We start from the raw sequence: 18,753 nt of genomic DNA on the forward strand, positions 1-18,753 counted from the left end.
TTGAATTGTGTTTCAATTATGGAAAAGAAAGATTTCAGAATAGACAATGCATTTTCTTTATGACTTAGTAGATGAGTCCAAGTATATCTACTACAATCATCTACTAGAGTAAGAAAATACTTATAATGTCTTTGTGTAGGAGTGTGATAGGGTCCCCATATATCAACATGAAGAAGATCAAAAATATTCTGAGAATAGGAAGCACTTTGTGAAAAAGAAAATCTTTGCTGTCTAGCAAGTGGGCATATATCACAAATGAAAGATTGTCTATTACAATGAGGGATATCAGCACAATTAAGTTTTTGCAGTTTTGAAAAAGAAAGATGGCCTAATCTGTTGTGCCATAGTACATGAGATTTGGTACTAGTCACATTATTTGCAGAATCATAAGGGATAGAAACAACAGGATGAATACTTTGTGGATCTTTAACTTGGACAGTTTTGGATTTGAGAAGATATAGCCCAGCTGTCACCTTACCAAGTTACAACGGCCTCTTTAGAGAAGGGCCATGTAAATAACACGAGCTGCTGGTGAGAATCAAGAGTGAAGATGTACCAACTAACAATTTGTGGATAGAAATGAGATTATATTTAAAGGTTGGCACATATAGGACCTTATAAAGTGTAACAACAGAATTAAGTACCACAAAACCATAATAGGATACTTTCACTTTATAGCCATTAGGTAGAGTAATGAGATATGGAATGGGTAAAGAAATAATATTTGAAAGTAAAGATTTGTTGGATGTCATATGGTCTGATGCTCTAGAATCCAAGATCCATGTATCAGAATTTGTATCGAAGCTAGACAAGTACACTTACAAGTTACAACCAGTATGGATAGAGCAAGCAGAAATACCTAAAAAAATTGGCAGCAGCAGGGACAGACTGAGATTAAGCATTTTCCACCACTTGGACATTCTGAAGGATGTTCATTAGTTGATTGTACTGTTCCGTGGTTATGGCATGAGGAGCTGAAGCATTGCTATTTGAGTTTTGACTGCAGTTATCAAGTTTTCCATCAGAAAAGGAGCATACATTGGAAGCCACTCTCATACTCCTACTGATAGGCTTTGAATTCTATGGGTACCCATGTAGTTTGAAATATTTCTCAATTGTATGTCCATTCTTTTTGCATTATTTGCAGAACAATTTATTTGAGTCACTATTATACTACTGGGTTTGATTAGTAGTACTGAAATTATATCTTGGGTTAGAGTTGGATGGACCAGTTATATATTTAGTGTCACTGGGGTTGACAGTTGAACCAGCAGAGAAGGAGGCTGCATCAGATTGAAAAGCTGGAACATTGTGTATGCCTCTCTATTTCTCATCTTAAATTATTAAGGAATATGCCTTGCTCACATCAGGCAAAGGCTCCATCATCAGAATATTACCTCTCGCATTATCATATAATTCATTCAAACCCATTAGAAACTGCATTAATTTTTGTTTTTCTGACCGTTTAATCATTTTGTGTTGTCCCCCACAATTACACTCACAGACACAATAAGATTCAGCATCTAGAGAATCCATCTCATCCCATAACCTCTTTACTCTGTTGAAATATCCTCCAATATCAGAAGAACCCTGGAGACAGAACTTAAATCCTTTTGTACTTCATACATTCTCGTACCATTTGACTGACCATATCTATGATTGAGTTCATCCCAGAGACTCTTAGCAGTCTTAGAGTATATCACACTTTGGGCAATGTCAGGATCAAGGGAATTAAGGATCCATCTAATAATCATGTTGTTACATTGTTCCCACTGGTCAAACAAAATGGAATTTTGAGGAGGCTACACATAACTTCCATTTATGAAACCTATTTTCTTTTTAGCTGACAAAGCAATTATGATACCCCTTCTCCAAGCCCCAAAGCAAGTACCATTGAATTGTTTCGCGACTAACACAATACCAGGGTTATCTGAAGGATGCAAATAAAATGGATGAGATGAAGGCAGGTTAAGTTCATTTTCGAGTCCAAAAGTATCTGGTCCATTGTCATCAGGATCACTTCGATCACCCATTGATTTTGGATCAAGTTTACCAGATGACTTCCCAAACATATCCTGGGTACTTCATCTATTATCCTTATAATTATTCCATGAGCACATAACATTGATTATATCCTTCCTTTTGTGTAAGGTATATAAAACCGCCTCTTACATCCAATTGTCCTCTCGTTTTATACACATGAGAATTCAAGATATTATTTTTCATCATAGTAGGTGAAAACCTCAATGTCTTTTCTCATGAATTAGTTTAATGTCACTAGTATCAAGAGGTAAACCTCTTTTGTGTGGATAAAAACTCTACTACTAGCGTAAACTTATCAAGGACAATTAATTCTCACATGGTACATTGAGCATTTATTCATGACTCAAATAAATAGACTGTTTCAGTAGATCCTATTTATTAATCATAACACTCAATCCATGTGTTGACATAATCACACATGTATAAAGCTATTAAGAATTTTCATTGATTCCAAATAAATAAACCAATTTGGTTATAACTATTTATTAGTCATAAGATTCTTAATTTATACAATTTCATATACATGTAAGGGCATTGTTATACCTATGACCTAACACTTGACAAACCATAAACCATAAGATTTCATCTTTCAAATTGGTTGTACGTAGTTAAAATTCATAGGGAATTCTATACCAAATCAACGTGCACAACTTAAGGCGTAAGAGTTCCTTTTGTTACAAAACCAAGTAAATTCCATGGAATCTTTCTACTGACCAGTGAGTCGTGGACAAATACTTTACAATGCCACAAGTGAAATTGCAAACAAGGCATATTATATTAAAATTAGAAAGGGACATTAGCTAGTGGGCCACTGTTTCGAAGTTTAGACCTTAGAGGCCATAACTTCATTATTTTCAAACCTAAAGGAGATTAACCCATCGCCGACTTCAATATTGAAATCCCAGCGTGCAGTCTCCTTTACCATTGTCCCAATTGGAGCGAAACTGTGGCAGCCACCGCCACTAAAAACAAAATACCCATTATCACTGTTATCTGTTGTACGTATCTTGTGACCCCGAAGAACTTTGAACATCCATTGCGATACAGTAACAATTTTACACACTCGTTATCAACAACCACCGACCAAATTAACATGATCTCGGCTCAATCGCTCAAAATTCTTCGAACACGCAAAACTACAACAAAACCTTTCACCGATTTTCCTGGATAATTTTTCCCTTTATCTTTTAATCTTTGTCTATATGTTTCTTATCATGAATCACATATATATAACATCTATGTTATCTATTTAGATGCAACCTGGCTCTGATACCAATTGATAGATAGCAGGTATGAACAGCGGAAGCAAATAGCCAGGATCACTTGCATGTAATATAGACAACACATAATCACAGATTTTAATCGAACATAAAATCGATACTTATCTCTTGAAGCGTGACCGCGATCGCGAAAAGCCTCCAAGCAAGAACGAAACAGTCCACGAGATCATCCTCCAGTTCCACAATCTTCAGCTGTGTGACCCGAATAATGCCTGGAATTAGCGAAATTCATGTGGGCGAATTTCTCCGGCATGTAGTAAAACCTTGCCTCCTTATAGAATAAGACCTCTTTATATAGCCACAGGTTTTAGGGTTTGAAACCCTTTTCCTAAACCTGTTGGGTCTTCCTTTTCCACCAAGAAATAGAATTCCATTTAATTCCTAATTATTCGGGCACAGCAGGGACCGCAGTATTTAATTAACGAGGCTTCCTATTATGGACTTAATTCGAAATATCTGAATTAATACTACCATAATAAGTTACAAATTATTCCACTAAAAATTCGTAACTGCACTCCTCAGTTCAATTTCGAAATTCTTTCATTAAATCTTATTTAACTCCCCATGTTAAGATTCAGATATTAATCAAATAAATTAAATTACTGACAATTTAATTCATTGATTATTTTCTTTAGACTTTCGCTTAACTTATTTCATGTGACGGATACAAAATCCACCTGCAGGGTTTACACATGAAAACTTAGAAGCTTTCATAAAGGTGTATCATCAATCTCTAGACCGAGACATGGATTCCATCAACTAACTATTACTTTGCCAATGTATATTACTATTGTCCAATTTACCAGGCATATTGACCCACGAAAGAATCTCGCCTTTTAATAAATCAAAACAATAATAATATACACAACTAATAACAATTATATCAAGATTAAGAGTATAAGTACATTTAATGGCTAGAGAGTTTTATTTTATTAAGTCAGTATAAAATACTTATCTCTACTTGGTCCGTTCAATACATACAAAATGTACTAGCACAAGAAGGTGGAATTAAACCATTCCCATAATCAAGATAAATTATCTCTAATCTTGTGCTACAATCATTCCTGATGGTTTGTCCAATTCCATCATTAGATTGTGAACATGATCTTTATACTTATAAGAACCGATGATTTAATCTTCCGTGTATAAGATAAACTCTATACACTAAATCATCTACTATATAAGTAAAGGACACAGACGAATATAGGATCTACTTAAAACTTTATTAAAATTGAATAAGCAATTGTTCCATAATAAATACTATATCCAAACCAAAATTCATGGTTAATAGTATATATCCCAACAAGTTGAACAAAAATGGACGGATCAATTGTCAATTAACTTTCCTGTAGGAGAAACTATAGGAAAATGAGATACAGTAAACCATTTAATTAACATTTCATTCTGCTGTCTTTTTCTGTTCTTAATTATTTTCGTGGTTTTGTTAGTCATGCTACTCGAGAGCAAGGGTGAATGTACTGGTATATATGCGATGGGTTCAATTGAACCCACAACTTTCGACGTAGAATCAAAATTTATGCATAAAAATTCATTAAAATTGCAAAAAAAGGATGAACACATAACTTTCGACGCGGAATCAAAATTTAGTGTAAAAATTCATTAAAATTGCAAAAGTAATAGATATGACCCCATAACTTTAAAAATATAATAGGTTCAATGCTAAAAACTTTAAAAATTAAACCTATAAAATTTAAATCATGGATCCATTTCTGCTCAAGAGGGAAAAAATATGAACACCGTTGCAAGATTACCATCTTATCAATGGTGCCAACCAACAGAGAATATTAGTTTAAAACTACAGAAAAGATTTTATCAACTAGTGTAGCATCAAATAATGTCCATCAAATATCGTTGAACTAAATTTCATCTACGCATAACTACTTGTTTGCTCAAAAGTTATTAATACCTTATGAGTATAAAACAATACGAATAAATCACGAGAAAATCATAGCAAACCGTAATAATCCGTTGGACCAAATGAAAGAAACGAAAATAAGTACTCAGGATTAGGGGGAGAAACATTAGAAGCCTTTATTGATAATATTGGTTTGGTCTGCCTCTCCATGAAGAGGTTCAGAGCCTTACAATGGTGTTCCTCTTGCCCGTAATTTGGGTATCGTTGTCTCTGTTTTCTCTCTCAATCGTGGCCCAGAAGAAGCCCCCCTTTTCTAGGGTTCCCTCTCTTGGTATTTATAGCTGTGAGCTTCGTGAGCTGGCAATAAGTGGCCGTGACCACGTTGGGATTTCGCCTTTATGGTGGCGGATAGGCCATGGCCTTGCTGATCGAACCAGATGCGGGTTGAATATCGTTAATTCTGAGTGGTCGTGGCACTAATTAATCATAAATTAGTTTAAGACGGGATTAGCCTCGTTAATTATCGTGGGGTCGGATTCTGACCCATACAGTTAGTCCCTCCGCTTATTGAGGTCGGGCCTTGGCCGAGCTCGATGAGTGGATTCCATTGACTGTAGTTTGAGAAACTCGGATGGGGATGTCGACTGTTGCTTCGGTCGAGGCCGAATTCTTTTTGGCGATGGCCCTTAGCCTTGTAGCGTATTAGTATCCTGTTATTGGGCTATCAAGTCATCGTTCGATCGAGGTCGAACTCTCCTCCTGGGCGAAGGCGCTTGACCTTTTAACTTACTTCGAGTGAGGTCGAGCTGCATTGTGCTCTGATCCTTACGTTTGTTTTGGGTGCATACCCGTCGACCATGGCGGACGGCTCGTATGTTGTGCGGCCGAGGGGAATGAGGGCACGTTTGATACGTGCTTGGCGGTGTCAAAAAATTTCTAGGGCGCAAGGAGCACCTCCTCGGCATTCATAGGTCGTTATAACCATTTTGAGGGTGAGACGCTGACGGGTGATTGCAAGGCTGCTTTATGGAGCCTGTCATAATGACGCACATTCCTATGGAATCGAACCGGTGTGCGGTTGGTCATGTAGTTAATGGTGGCTGTTGGGGTGCATGAAGGCCACTTGTGTCGCCTATAAATGAAGGCTGAGGCATTCATTTTTCATATTCTTATTGCTTGTCTGAGAGAGATTCTAAAGAAGCTTTTCTTACTGTTGTTTCACCTTCGTCTTCGTCCCCCGAACCTTGTTTCTTTCTCGTTATTGTATCAACAATGGCAGGCATTTCTTCCCAAAACGTTCTTCCGACGGATCTTCCGGTTAACTCACCGGTGACCGAGGGGCCATTTCCGGCGATGGGCGGTGCAGAACTGGTGGAGACCGGCGAAGCTCCATCGGTTGACGAGATAGTATCTCTGCCCGGAGTTCCAATGACTGATTTCACCGCCGATGGTGGGGAGGATCAGGGTGGATGGAAGCCCCGATTAATGGNTACTGGCGAAGGCGCGTAGCCTAGATAATGACGAAGGCGCTTAGCCTGAGTTCCAGTTCAACTGTTGTTGAACTTGGTCGATTTTGATGGCGAAGGCGCGTGGCCTGAGTCATAGTTCGACCATATTTGAACTTTGTCAATTTTGATGACGAAGGCGCGTAGCCTGAGTTCCAGTTCAACTGTTGTTGAACTTGGTCGATTTTGATGGCGAAGGCGCGTGGCCTGAGTCATGGTTCAACCGTAGTTGAACTTACGGGCGAAGGCGCATAGCCTGAGTCCCAGTTCAACTGTTGTTGAACTTGGTTGATTTTGATGGCAAAGGCGCGTAGCCTGAGTCCCAGTTCAACTGTTGTTGAACTTTGTCGATCTTGATGACGAAGGCACATAGCCTGAGTCCCATATTGTGGGTATTGAGTGCTGAAACTCGTTTTGGATTCGAGACCTTGAGCGGCTTATCCGTTGTCTTCCCAACCAGGGTATATAGGCTGTCTTGAGGCGACTCTCGGCTCGAGATATCTCCGTGCCGGTTTCTGACCGGAGCTCGTATGCCTTACAGAGACCTTCCCTTAGGAAAGGGGGGGGGGCTTCATCTTCTTCTTGTTTGCACTATCTGAGATCGGCGAGAGAGAGAGAGGACTTAGATCTTGATTTGAGATCTTCGAGTTCCTCCTCGAGCTTGGCGTTTCTTTCCTTTTGGTCCAGGGAAGAACTACGCGATTTTGCTAGGAAATCCCCACAGACGGCGCCAAATTGTTTGCTCAAAAGTTATTAATACCTTATGAGTATAAAACAATACGAATAAATCACGGGAAAATCATAGCAAACCGTAATAATCCGTTGGACCAAATGAAAGAAACGAAAATAAGTACTCAGGATTAGGGGGAGAAACATTAGAAGCCTTTATTGATAATATTGGTTTGGTCTGCCTCTCCATAAAGAGGTTCAGAGCCTTACAATGGTGTTCCTCTTGCCCATAATTTGGGTATCCTTGTCTCTTTTTTCTCTCTCAATCGTGGCCCAGAAGAAGCCCCCCTTTTCTAGGGTTCCATCTCTTGGTATTTATAGTTGTGAGCTTCGTGAGCTGGCAATAAGTGGCCGTGACCACGTTGGGATTTCGCCTTTATGGTGGCGGATAGGCCATGGCCTTGCTGATCGAACCAGATGCGGGTTGAATATCGTTAATTCTGAGTGGTCGTGCCACTAATTAATCATAAATTAGCTTAAGACGGAATTAGCCTCGTTAATTATCGTGGGGTCGGATTCTAACCAATACACTACTTTCAGAAAACTTATTGATTTAACTTCCCCTATATATACCCTTTAGTACTAATAATCAAACTCAAATTAACTCAAAACACAACTTAATTTCCTTGGAAAACAAAGCATCAATCAAGCAAATTAATCGACAATGGCAGCTTCCAACAATTGTTCAATTCTTTTCTTGATCATAGCATTATTGTCCTTATCAAGCATCACTACAACACATGCTGCTCGCGGCCTACTTCAACTGTTGGCATTAATTTTTTCCGTCTATTTCGTCTACTATTCTAGAGCAAAGTTTCTTTCTTTATTTTTCCGAAAAATGATGTCAATCTAAACTTATAGAGAGATGGAAATTAACAAGAGACGGAAATAAAAATTTAAAACAAAACAAAAAGTGAAATATGTATGTACAACCCCTTTAACTTTATAAAATGTATTTGGACTTTAAATGGAGTAAGAGATACCTATTACTCACTCCGCTCCACTGTAAGTAAATTTTTGGCTTTTTTTGTGGTCCACAATATTTGATTTTTTCAAATATCAAGAAGGAATTAACTTCTTCTTTTCAAAGTTGTCCTTAGAGTAAAGAGCCTATGAGTAGTTTGTTATATTTCCAATGAGGAAATTAAGGTTAATATGATCAATTTCATTGTTAATTAATGCTAAAAGGTGAATTCCTTAATATGTGTACAAAGAGCCAAAAAATCACTTAAAGTGGACCGGAGGGAGCAATTGATAATAGTATGTGTTTTATGTTGTATGCTTTTTGCCAGAAAGTGTTTAGCTTTTCAGGGATTTAATTGTCACTAGAACTTCATGAACTTTCTATTTTTAATAGTTTAAATAGAGTAACATAATTAGTGAGGATTTTATGTAGCCGGCCCCAATTTATTTGGGACCAAGGAATAGTTCTCGTTGTCCGGATTATTGAAAAGAATAATACTATTAGCGTTACGAAACAAATAAACAAGTCGCTTTGGCCGAGTGGTTAAGGCGTGTGCCTGCTAAGTACATGGGGTTTCCCCGCGAGAGTTCGAATCTCTCAGGCGACGAACCTTTTTTTGATTAATATCACATTTTTGGCTACAGAAGAATATTAACTCAGCCATTAATCTTTTCCCAAAGCCACGTGTGAATTCTGTTCCCCAATCTCTGAATTTAAAATATCTGAATATAATTTTTTAGTCACAATCCACACGAAATTTAAAAACCAAAAGAGGAAAATTTTGACAGTTTTGCCCGAGCAACAAGCAGCACCGTGAACCGTTATTTCAGTTTTAAAGCTGATTTCTTCGTCGATTCCTACGTATTTGAGGACAGAATATGCTATAGAACATATTGTTAACTAGGAGAGCTTTTTATTTCACTAGGTCTTTGTCCCTTTGACATCCTTTGGCTGTTTAACAGTTACTTTTTTTATGGAAAGTTTGTTCAACGAAAGCAATGATAATTACCTACCTCAGTCATTGTCACTAAACTAATACTGGTGTTTGACCATTCTTAATCTACTTAATCAGAGGCAGACCCGGGATTTGAGCATGACGGGGCACCATTGTCTTAAGCATGCCAATTACTAGTATCAAGTTCGACGTGTAACTCTATAAAAACATAATAAGTATAATAATTTACCAGCAAAATACAAACTTTAGGTTCACGTTTTGGCTCTAAAACTCTTTATAGAAAGCAAAATTTTGATACCAAATTATTTTGCTATGTTAATATTTTCAAAAGAAAGAAAATTACTCAAATAAACTTACTGGTTCAGCGAAGAAGAGTCTCAAACTCAATAGCCATTGCCGATTCGGACTGTCGAAGTCGAGCTCGAACAGGCACAGAATAAGGTTAAAACAATCGTTTGGAAAGGTTTTTTTTTTTTTTAGCACAAGGGGTGAACAAGGGTTTACTTTTGTTTGAAAAAAGAGAGGCGAGGGGCAGAAGTGTTACTTTTGTTTTTGAGTTTGACAAAGGTTGCAACTTTTGGTTGATTATCGGGTACAAGTACTTAAGAATTCAAAAAAGATAAAATAAAACTACTAAGACCTACGTAAACAGTCGTTGAATTTAAAAAATTAAAAGAAAATAAAAATGAGAAGTGCAAGAGCCAGGTTTTGATCCTAGGTTTAGCAAGTAACTTAAGCTCTCAAGCAAGCTACAAAAAACCAGCTCTTCCGTCCTGCTTTTGTTGTCGAGGGGGCCAGGAAAATTATTTAGTGTGTCCCCAGTGTATATACAAATATATACAAAATTGATTTACTGTATTTTTTTCCGAGGCTAACGGGTTCACATGACCCCTTAACCCTAAGGTAAGTCCGCCTCTGTCCTTAATGGTTATAAGTTCATTCTGCTGTTAATCTTCGGGTGTAACAAATACTTAAACTCATCGCTAGTTTATACCAGATAAACTCACATGATATTCCTTCAATATCTAAAGAATATAACAATCACATTCTGAGGCCACTATATTTTTGAATGGACATCATACAAATTTGAATTTTCGCATGTCATATATTATTAAAACAGTCCCATAGAAGTTCTGACTTACAGATGAATGAATCTAAGTCCAACTGAATGACGATAACTTATGGTATACCTTAATTGGTCCAGGAGTAAGTCCAAATAGTACATAAGGGCTAGGTTAAGATTGAATTTCTTTAACCATGAGAGAAGCTTTACAGAATGTGGGGAACAAGTGAAAATGCTACTCCTGATCTCTGACAAAGCTTCATTTATCAATATGCCCTTCTCAAAATTAGAGTTTCTAACAATAGAATAAACAAAATTAGAGTTCCTAACAATAGCAGAAGGACTTAATGTTATTAACCATTCAACAAGCAAGAACATAGGGAGAAACTACTAGACTATTACATATCCTTGCTCATCTGATACATTAGGTTTCTTCAATTTTAGGGGACAAAACTCTAAATTCAACGCATAATTTTCGATTTAGGAGGGATTTCCCAAAAAATAGTTTCAGTGGAAGAGATTCTCGAAATATTCACTTCTCTAATACAGTCTCCAACTACACACCATACTAATCAAACTTCAACTGATCAGAGAACATTAATTGACATCTATATGACTATATAGAGGCCATGCATAGCAACCTCATCATGAATTGCATTTGCACCAGCATGTGTACCATTTCCACCCAGTACAAAGAGAATGTTGATTCCTCTTTCCTGACAATAGCAAAAGAAGCGAATCTTAGATAAACCCTAGCAAATTCATCTCTAATGTAACAATCCAAACGAGCAATATGTTTGTTGTATACGATAAAGTCAGTTAAGCACCTGGATGTTATCCACAATGTCACTAACTTTAGGTCCTCCACGTGATACCCCCAGCAAGCTTCCCCCAGAAAGATGAATATTTTGCACGACTTTCCTGGATAACTAAGAGCAAAGCAGCCGGAGAAGAATCACTAAAACACATGACCTCATTAAAGAGAAATCTTCGATTGTAGAATAATACCTCATCAGTGTTGCGCTTTTTCTTTTAAAGGGTGTGAATGGGAAATGGAAGAGGCACCTTTTAGATTGCACCTCTCCATCTCACCCTTCCTTTGTCTATAAATTTAGAGGCTTGCCTCATTTTTAAGACATGGAAAAATCTAAAAATTTCTCCCCTATTTTCTATTTGCATTATTTTCAAATAAGCATAAGTGTCAAGTGTGATTTGCTCCGTCTCTTGAGTTCGCTGAAATTCTGTAATTTCGATTGCCAGTATTGCAGAATAGTTATTCCGTTCTATCCTGGGAGGAATTAATCCAAAACCTTGGGCAACAGTGAGGGGATTAAATTCCTTAAGGACACACAAGCAACTTGTGGGCTCGGAATTATTTTACGATTTGTTTATTGAACTAACATTTGTTTGCTCCTATAATTTTCTGATTTTGAACACAGTAAGACCAAAAATCTTAAGGAATTTAATTTAATAGTTGATACAAGGAAAACGGAAGAAGAAAATCCAACGAACAATGCCATGTTGAGAACGATGGTGTTCACTGGAAAATTTATACTGAAGGCTTTCAACAATATATAGCAACAAATAAATCATTCACATATCAATGCTTTATTAAGCTTTAGCCACAAGGATTGAACTTTATAGTTCAAACAGACAAATGGAGATATTTGATTATGCCATGAGAGCATTGACCAATGAGTGATTAACTTTGTGTGCACCAGAAAACGGTGGCCTTACTGGGAAAGGAAAATCACTTCCGTTTCGTATATTTTTGTTTTTCCTTATGAAGTTTCCAAAAGTTGATCTTACAGTTATTATTCTAACGACCCGACCGGTCGTTTTGCCTTTTAGAATCCCGTTCTCCTAAATAAAGCCTCTTGTACTTGCTTTAACTAATTTACGACTTGCGGGGCGATTGGTTCGGGGATTGGAAGGGTTTTGAGTAAAAATATGCCCATTTGCTTCTTTAGGATTTCTTAAAAAGACCAAGTTTGACTTCGGTCAACATTTTGGGAAAACGGGCCCGGATTCATAATTTGACAATTTCTGAGGGTCCGTGGGAAATATGGGACCTGGGCGTGTGTCCCGAATCGAATTCCGAGGTCCCTAGCCCGAGTAATGAATTTTTATCTAAAATTGTTTAATTGAAGCTTTAAGGAATTAAAGAAACTAAGTAATCATCGATTCCCTAGGTATCGGGGTCGGATTTTGGTTTCGAAGCTTGGTACAGGTCCGTAATGTCGTCTAAGACTTGCCCGTAAAATTTGGTGTCAATCCGAGTAGTCTAAGGGCGTTTTGACCCGTTAGAGGAGAATTAAGAACTTGAAGATTCAATAGTTTGATTCATTTGGTTTTAGGGGGTGATTCCGAGATTTAGCGTTGTTTTAGGAGTTCCGAGGGTTCGAGTAGGTCCGCCTCGTGATTTCAGACTTGTCGGTATGTTCGGGCGGGGCTCGGGAGCCCCGAGCGTCAAACGAGCGAGGTTCGAGCGAAGAAAGAAAATTGGAAGAGAGCTGAAGTTTGCTGCTTCTGTCATAACCGCATCTGCGGTTCTTGGACTGCAGAAGCGGTACTGCAGATGCGGTCAGCCATCGTAAAAGCGGAAAGGGCCAGGCCCAGGGGAAACCGCAGAAGCGGTCCCGCTTAAGCGACCCCCAGACCGCAGAAGCGGTCCAGGCTTCTTGGGCCATTTTCGCAAAAGCGGGCCTTTTTCCGCAGAGGCGATTTCCGCAAGCGGTCACAGTGCCGCAGAAGCAGAAACCGCTGGGGGCAGAGAGTTCATTTAATTCGAACTCTAAGTCATTCATTCCATATACAACTCCACACTAGGGCGATTTCGGTGCTTCCAAAGAGAGGGTTTTAGCATAACATTGTAACGTAAGTAATCCCCATTCATCCTTAGCTTAAATACATGTATATTAGGTAGATTAAACACTAAAAATTAGGTAAAATCAAAGGGTTAGAGCTAGACCTAGGGTTTTAATAAAACTAAGATTTAATCATGTAATTTGTTATGAAATGGGCTAGAATTTATATATTATTGATCCTTAGGTTGTAGAGAACAATTTCCTTCGAAAAATATCGGAATCCGGGCACATGGGCCCGGGGTCGGAATTTAGGAAACTTGTGGGAAAGGTTGGGAAATTACTTAAAGAGTTAGAATTCGGCCTTTTAAGCCTTTATTGACTTGTTCTTACCCATTTTAACTAGTTTGCGATCGTTCGGCTTCTAATCAAGAGCTAGGGCTTGTTCTTGATATTGGGAGCGCGCTTTGGAGCGAGGTGAGTCTCCTTTCTAACCTTGTGAGAGGGAACTGTCCCCATAGGATTAATAATTGAGTAATTGTTGCTAAATGCGGGGGCTACGCACGCGCTAGGTGACGAGAGTCCGCGCGTAGCTACTACTATATTAATGGTCCGGGTAGTTTAGGACCCACATCATGCTTATTTTACATGACTCTCTATATTATCTTGTTACTATGAGCACCTAGGATATGCTAGAGATTTAAAAAGGGATTAAGGACGTACTTGTATAATTGTTGAAGTCTTGCTTGGCATTATGACTGTTGATGTGCCTTGTGTGTATACTTGATATTTCTACTTATTTGTGGATCGGGCCGATCGCCTCGGTATGAATAGATGTATCTATAGGCGCGCCGTCGACCCTCGGCAAGTGCACAGTTTATTTCTGTTGGATCGGGCCGTCGCCTCGGCATATTTGCGCATGCTTATATAGCTTTGCCTGAGAGTGTTAAATATTAGAACCGTTTCTTTTTTTCATAACTCGAAAGGAATTGATAATTGTAACTGAAGTAACTGATTAATCGGAATCTTAGCGAGAATATGACTTATATGCCTTGTTGTAAACTGTTGCCTATTAAAGAGTTCTCATTGTTAAACTTACACTTATAATATTATCTGACCCTAGTGAGTATCAAGTCGACCTCTCGTCTCTACTTCTTCGAGATTAGGCGGGATACTTACTGGGTACATATTGTTTATGTACTCATGCTATGCTTCTGTACTTAAATGTACAGGGTCTGAGGCAGGTGGATCCGGTTATTTCTCTGGTGCGCATTCGTGAGCAGACTTGGGACTTCTACGGTGAGCTGCTTTCCTTCCATGTCGATCCGCAGCCGAAGAAGTCTTTCTTTGTATTGTTATTTTCTGTCTATTCTGATCCAGACAGTAGGGTAGTGTGGTATTCTTTTGGGTTGTGTTTTCTACTAGTTGCCCGTAGCTTGTGACACCAGGTTCTGGCACACACTTTGATAGACGATTATTTTGGGGTTGTGTAATTATTTTATTATAGTATTTATCTCTCCTGGCTTTAAATTCCAAGTTGAGTGTTTATTCCACTTATTCTAATTAAAAACAGTATGATTATTTTAGTAATATTTTCGCAATGGCTTGCCTGACAAGGGTGTCAGGCGCCCTCATGACCTATTGTGAAAATNTTTATTAAATAAGTCAAAAATCTAGCCGTTGCAAACTTTAAAAACATAGTAATTTTCAAAAAACTAGACATTTTTTTTATTAAAAAAAAATACACTTAAGGCCCACGAACCCGTCCTGTTCCGTCCCGTCCCATCTCGTCCCATCCCGTTTGTTAGCGGGACGGGATGGGACGACCGTTTCGTCCCGTTTGTCCCGTCCCGTTTCGTCCGTCCCGCTTAAATGTCGTCCCGTCCCGTTAATTTCGTCTCGTCCCGTCCCGTTGGACAGCCATAGTTTAAATACATTTATATTAGGTAGATTAAACAATAAAAATTAGGTAAAATCAAAGGGTTAGAGCTAGACCTAGGGTTTTAATAAAACTAAGATTTAATCATGTAATTTGTTATGAAATGGGCTAGAATTTATATATTATTGATCCTTAGGTTGTAGAGAACAATTTCCTTCGAAAAATATCGGAATCCGGGCACGTGGGCCCGGGGTCGGAATTTAGGAAACTTGTGGGAAAGGTTGGAAAATTACTTAAAGAGTTAGAATTCGGCCTTTTAAGCCTTTATTGACTAGTTCTTACCCATTTTAACTAGTTTGCGATCGTTCGGCTTCGAATTAAGAGCTCGGGCTTGTTCTTGATATTGGAAGCGCGCTTTGGAGCGAGGTGAGTCTCCTTTCTAACCTTGTGAGAGGGAACTGTCCCCATAGGATTAATAATTGAGTAATTGTTGCTAAATGCGGGGGCTACGCATGCGCTAGGTGACGAGAGTCCGCGCGTAGCTACTACTATATTAATGGTCCGGGTAGTTTAGGATCCACACCATGCTTATTTTACATGACTCTCTATATTATCTTGTTACTATGAGCACCTAGGATATGCTAGAGATTTAAAAAGGGATTAAGGACGTACTTGTATAATTGTTGAAGTCTTGCTTAGCATTATGATGTTGATGTGCCTTGTGTGTATACTTGATATTTCTACTTATTTGTGGATCGGGCCGATCGCCTCGGTATGAATAGATGCATCTATAGGCGCGCCGTCGACCCTCGGCAATTGCACAGTTTATTTCTGTTGGATCGGCCCGTTGCCTCGGCATATTTGCGCATGCTTATATAGCTTTGCCTGAGATTGTTAATATTGGTACTGCTTTCATGGCCCGAAATGCATTGATAATTGTAACTGTAGTAATTGATTAATCGGAATCCTAGCAATAATATGACTTATATGCCTTGTTATAACTGCTGCCTATTAAAGATTTTCATTGTTAAACTTATACTCATAATATTATCTGACCCTAGTGAGTATCAAGTCGACCTCTCGTCTCTACTTCTTCGAGATTAGGCGGGATACTCACTGGGTACATATTGTTTATGTACTCATGCTACGCTTCTGTACTTAAATGTACAGGGTCTGAGGCAGGTGGATTTGGTTATTTCTCTGGTGCGCATTCGTGAGCAGGCTTGGGACATCTGCGGTGAGCTGCTTTCCTTCCATGTCGATCCGCAGCCGAAGAAGTCTTTCTTTTGTACTGTTATTTTCTGTCTATTCGGATCCAGACAGTAGGGTAGTGTGGTATTCTTTTGGATGTATATTCTACTAGTTGCCCGTAGCTTGTGACACCTGTGAGCACGTAATTTTTACCCGGTATGAATTACTCCCAAAAATTCAAAACAAAAAGATTTCTTTTCATTACTTGCAATTTTGTGGATTTTCATGGCATTTTGTGTTAATTGTTTGCATTTGTCTTGTGACGACCCGGCCCGTCGTCACGTGAGTTACCGCCCCGTTTTCCCCATATTATTTTTCTCTATGCTTCATTATCGGTATTTGAGGTAATCGAGTTGGATTGGTTTGGTCTTGGTAGGAAATGAGACATTTAGTCTCTCTAAGGAAAGCTTGTTTTGGAAAAGTCAACCGGAAGTTGACTAGTTGGTTAGAGGGCTCGGATGTGATTTCCGGAGATTCGGTTAGCTTCGGGGGATGATTTGTGACTTAGAAGCGTGATCGGAATTGGTTTTGGAGGTCCGGTGTAGAATTAGGCTTCAATGGCGAAGTTAGTATTGTCACACCTCCTTTTTCGCTACATCCGCAAGGGCATAAAGGAGTTTTTCCACTTAAAGGACAATCGGAACAGGATTTATTATTACAATTCAGAGTCGCCACTTAGGAGATTAATGGTGTCCCAAGTCACCGGTTTAGAATCCCGAACCGAGAAAATTATGACTCTGTTAACAGTCCGCGATCCAGAAATCCGGATAAGGAATTCTGTTAACCCGGGAGAAGGTGTTAGGCATTCCTGGGTTCCGTGGTTCTAGCACGGTCGCTCAACTGTCATATTTGGCTTATTTATTTGATTCTAGTACATGTTTTAACCTATGTGCTTTTTAACTTTGAACCGCTTTTATTTATTATTTTAAAGAGAATTGCAACGTCGTGAAAACGTGTCTCGAACCGCGTCACATAAATGCACCCGCGGTTTTTGACACATTTCGACTTCGTTGAGATTTGGATTTGGGTCACATAAATGTGCACCCGTATTTAGGAAGGTAAAATTATTTAAGTAACGGACCTAGAGCAACTAACGTGTGATTATCTTTGGGGAAAGCCGTGAAATTCGCTAAACGGCCCGTCCCGAAATTTAAGTATTTTAACACAAACATTTATTGAGGGCCCCGCAATTTATGTATTTTGTTTGGCGAGGCTCACCCCATTTATTATTTTAAAAGGCAAACCTAAAAGCAACTATGATTCTCTATTTTTACTTGTCTCTAACAATGAAGGAAAAGTCCTACTTAATTTGTTACTGGACCAAATGATAATTCTGCACCATGGTCCAGCCTTTGGGCTCCAAGACAAGCCCAATGAAAAGAAATTACACCCAGGTCTGTACTACCAAATTGGCCATTTGCTGACTGTGGCCCAGGCCCCAACATTCAGGTGGCACGCACGGGCCAAACTTCACAGAGGTCCTCATTTCGAACTCCTAAGACTACGATCAGATTTCAGTCACGATTTGGACCAAAGTTCGTAGCCCAAGCCCTTTGGAGACCTCAGATCTCAAGGCCAACTGCACATTGAACTTGTTCCAAAGTAATCAAAACGTGTTCAGTGACTGGTAGCCAGGCGAAATATTCATTTACTCGAATTGAAGAACTATTGCTCCGTTAAATTTTAGTTTCATACTCAGATTGTTTTACTTACTTGTCTACTAGTTAGTTCCTAAACGTCACTAAAATGAGACACAAATTGAAATCATAGATTGTACTCAACAGCGGTAGTTATGGATTCAAACCTCAAGTGATTAGATCCAAACAGCTCAATTACGTGATTTTTCCAACACTGTATACTAATAGTTAATGACTTAAACTCAAATCAAGCTAACTAGTTTCAGATATCACTGTATAATCCGTGAGTCTAGAGATGAACTATTGATGTTATTACTAAAACTATCACAGAACTCCAAATACATACACTGAGGCTACTAGTTTAGAAGATTTGAACTTAGATCTAAAGTTTAATAATCCAAACCATTCACAGTCCGAGTTATACAACATAAACACAAACTAAATGCAAACCTAAACAAATACATATCACATATCATATCTTCTACTATGATAGTATGAACACGCCAGTTTCAGAGGGTAAAGGAAAGTGCATTTTTATTTCAGCATCTCAACTCAAAGCTACAGCCATTCATAGTTCGAATTTGTACCTGGTATTGGAAATATAAGAAGAAAAGGAAGGGTCAGCAGCAATTCAACAGCTAACAGGAACAATCATCAAGTCTCAACAGCAATAACCATCAAATAGGAGTGATTTTGATCCAAAAATAGCTTCACCCAAACCAGTAACACACCATAGAAATGCAGCAACCAAATGATTACCAAACTGA

The 18,753-nt window shown here is 38.6% G+C and overlaps 1 non-coding gene across 1 annotated transcript; it reads left to right on the top strand.

Annotated features, from left to right (window-relative positions):
- Positions 1–8,922: 8,922 nt before the first annotated feature.
- TRNAS-GCU lies at positions 8,923–9,004 on the top strand. Its single transcript has one exon. It is a non-coding gene; the product is annotated as a tRNA-Ser (tRNA).
- Positions 9,005–18,753: the final 9,749 nt, after the last annotated feature.

This window comes from Nicotiana attenuata, unplaced genomic scaffold, assembly GCF_001879085.1.
Source record: "Nicotiana attenuata strain UT unplaced genomic scaffold, NIATTr2, whole genome shotgun sequence".
NCBI classification, from domain to species: domain Eukaryota; kingdom Viridiplantae; phylum Streptophyta; class Magnoliopsida; order Solanales; family Solanaceae; genus Nicotiana; species Nicotiana attenuata.